Source organism: Dermacentor silvarum, chromosome 7 (genome assembly GCF_013339745.2).
Source record: "Dermacentor silvarum isolate Dsil-2018 chromosome 7, BIME_Dsil_1.4, whole genome shotgun sequence".
Taxonomy (NCBI): domain Eukaryota; kingdom Metazoa; phylum Arthropoda; class Arachnida; order Ixodida; family Ixodidae; genus Dermacentor; species Dermacentor silvarum.
Window position 1 is genome coordinate 134674482 of NC_051160.1, and position 3837 is coordinate 134678318.

Here is a 3837-nt window from a genome sequence, read left to right on the forward strand (position 1 = left end):
GAGACATATAGAAGAACTCTCAGGTGCACCAAGCACTATCCTGTGCAAAAGTCGTCTAATGCGATGTCCCGTTCAGGATGATGCACAACCATATTATAGTGTTCTCATGTAATATAGTTAAAAAGCTATATAGCTATATAAAAATCTATATATAAATATAGTTATCATGCTCATTGCATTTTGTCAGGGGTCAGAGAAACACTCTGCCCGGATTACCAATGAGATCTCTGCCGGTCGTGAACAGTGGATGACAAGGTGGCATGGAATGAAGCAGAATTTGCTACAAACTTGCGATCTTGCAACTTTTGGAGATATCGCAGCTGCGTACAACGTATGGAAACCTTTGGGTGATAACATTTTCCCTACAGTGTTGCAGTCAAGATTTCGAGATACCCGGAGCACAGCACAGAAGCATTGCTAGATAAGAAGTCAAATATACATAAAGTCAATAATGAGCCACGAAAAAATTTTCGACTTAACTGATATGTTCAGATATCAGAGTTTGAGTTAACAAGGGTTCAAGGGATAATCCGGAGTCCCCTACTACAGCATGCCTCATAATCATATCGTGGTTTTAGCATGTGAAACTCAAGAATTTAATTTTTTAGAGCAAACAGTATATGCATAAGACCCAATGATAATATAGAATATGCTGACAGCAGCTACATAAACAAAAATTTCATACTTTCAAGAAATTGTCAGATGGTCTGAGCAAAGATCTACTAATGCCAAAATTATGGCCATTAGTTATAAAAGGCTTATTCTGCAATACCTTCCTTACATTTAACTCAAATTATATGTGCAGTGTACACACATAGTGCTAACTACAGCTGAAAAAGATTGGCACTATTCCTTGAAGTAAGAAGTGCATGGTACTTTTTCACGGAATAGCAGCAGTTTGCCTTGCGATTGTTAGCCTATGCAAATGGATTTAAAACTTCTTGACATCCCTGTCCCCTGGACAGGTTCAATAGTCGCATTGCGCCTCCTTTCATCAGTTTTTGGCCACAAAGTCATGCAGATAAAAACATTAACCTGAGTTTGAACCTGTTAATGCATTCCGTTTCATAATAATGCAATTGTGGTCACTGAAAAAAAGAAGCTCAAGTTGCGGAGCAGAAACAGATTCCAGGGTTACACCATGGCAGCTACGCCACGTGGACCTTTTCTTTTACTTCAGAAGGAGCTGACTGCAGGCATGTTCCACGGTGCAGGTTACTCTCGCCAAGATATCGTGAAGTATCCTGCAGTGTCGAAGTTCAGTCCTTTGCACAAAATGGCAGTTTCAGGTTTAGTGGGCTTGCAGGAAGACAAGCTGAAGTTAACTTCTTGGTTTAAACAGGCTTTTTTTGTTTTAATATGTCAACCTTTCTTGCGACACTTTGCACAGGTGGTCCCTTAGCGTCGGTATGAAGTGGACATAGAGCTGCTCTAGTTGGCATCTTGCAAATGTGTCACTTTTCAAGCCCTTGATTTTCTGTCAGCATTCTTGAACTCTTGCTATTAGTAATTTCTGCCCGGCTGGCCGAATTATCCGGAGGCTCCACACTGACGCTACTCATGTCTCAAAAGTGCCAACTTTTCAAGACAAGGTTCTTAGCTTTGTAAGTCTGGTTGAAGGAAAGGTGGCACTTATAGATTTCTAATCTGGACACGAGTAAGACGAACCAATGTGCCTTGGCTAAAATGTGTTATCCATAACTTCTGTAGGCAATTTTGTCAAAGCTTCAACGAAAATTCATCTAATCAGGTAACATGATGATGAGCATGTGCTCAATGACCAAGTTACTGCCAGCATGCTACCACTGAGAGCAATTTTCTCAACCCTTGACTAACTGCTATACACTATGGACAAGACGTAACCAAGATTCGCTGGCTTGTTTCAATAATGTCTAGAATAGGCACCTGTAAGTGCCACCTTTCCTACAACGACATTTGCAAACCGAAGAACCTTATCCTAAAAAGTCTGCACTTGAAGACATAGATAGCGTCAGTGTGGGGCCTCAAGATAATTCGGCAAGCCGAGAAATTACTGACAGCACGATTACAAGAACACCAACAGAAAACCAAAGGCTTGGTAGGCAATGCAATCTTCACAGCGCTAACTACAGCAGGTCATTGTTCAGAAGTTCTTGAATGCACAACTCTATGCCAACTTCACACCAATGCTACTGAAGCACCCATGCAGACAGTTGCAAAAAAAAAAAAAGCTTGATGCCCCACGAGAAATGCGCTCACTCAAACCATGGAAGTTATGTGTAACTTGTCTTCCTACAACTACAATGAACCTAAAGCTGCTGTTTTGCACAAGGGAATGAACACCAACACTGGTGCCTCACTCAACCCGAGTCACCTGCTCTGTGGAAGGTGCAGTCAGTCAGCTTCTTTGTGAAGATGAGGCCCGCACCTGCACTGTTAGTGAGCTGTACAAATTACAGAAGCACAGCCTACAAGCTTATGTGTCTTAGTGTGAGCAAAGAACCCGTATGGGCTCCAAAACCCATCGAACCATTTAACCCAACCCAACGAGCCAAGCTAGTTTCGTTCCGAGAAAAGTTGCAGCACGTAGGCTTATCCTAGAATTCTTTCTCGGCCCAGAACAAGCTTGGCTTGTTGTGTAGGCACATAAATAATGAAAAGGCATGCATCACTACCTGTGAAAAAAAATGCAAAAAAATGCATGTAGAGTACACCGGTGCAGTGTCTATCACATACCATTATTGTGCAGTAGATGCTACATTGGCTAAACAAGCCAAATGTATAAATGACAGGCTGCGTAACCACGCAAACTTGATGTGTGGGTCAGTTGACATTAGTATTGCACTGCTCTCAGTGCAATGTGCACCCATATTTAAAAACCACTTGATCGTGGCAAAATATAAGGACCAGAGTGCTTCAGAGATATGTGAATCTTTCCTTATTCAAATGACGGGGAACCAGTGTGTTAGCTCCCTATCAATAGAATTATTAGACATTGAGACTGCTTATCATCAATGTAACACAAATCGCGCTAGCCATGCCATGCGCCCTTTTTGTATTTGTGTGAGCAACATGCATTCAGATTGATCTATTCCACCCCTTTCGTCCTTGGCACCATATCGCTGTGCGAGTAAAAACTGGACTTTTTCTTAGTGAAAGAGTGTTAGTTTAACACACAAACTAGCTCCATGGCAGTTTGTAATAAAGGAGTATAAGCATCCTCTGAAAACATGCCCATAAAGAACAGTGCTAAAAGAGCTCTTTAAAAAAAGAACATGAGTGTATCTGTCATAAAGGCCAACTCTTGTGTCTTTTACTTGACATATTTTTCAATACCAATATTGAGGTGCAAGCTCACCATAGTATATTACCTTGCCAATGAAGCAAATCACAGTAGTGCTTGACTGTCGTGGGAACAACTCGGATGTGAAGATTGGCACCAATTCGCAGCATAGCATGTTCTGCTTACACTTCATCACCAGGCCGAGCCATACCTATAGCAGCATTAAAACAAGTGAGCTCAGTGCCATAAGAGAAACAATATAGAAAGTGACAATGTGAACAAAGCAACCTTCATTAGGCATAAACAGTAATAAAATGTAGACATTGTACCCATAGCTAACTTGACTTTGAGCAACATAGCATGCACAGTAAGAAGATCTGATGTATGAGCCATCTACTTGAAGATTACTCGAAAGCCCATTTTTGCCGCCCCCCCCCCTCATGCACGGATGGCTGTCTGGCTGAGTAAACCTGGTTTATCCCAGATATAGTGTAAGCAAGCGTTGTCACTTGGGGGGGCGGGGGGGCAATCCTAATATTATTGCAGAACATGTATTCTTACAATGATGTTAATTT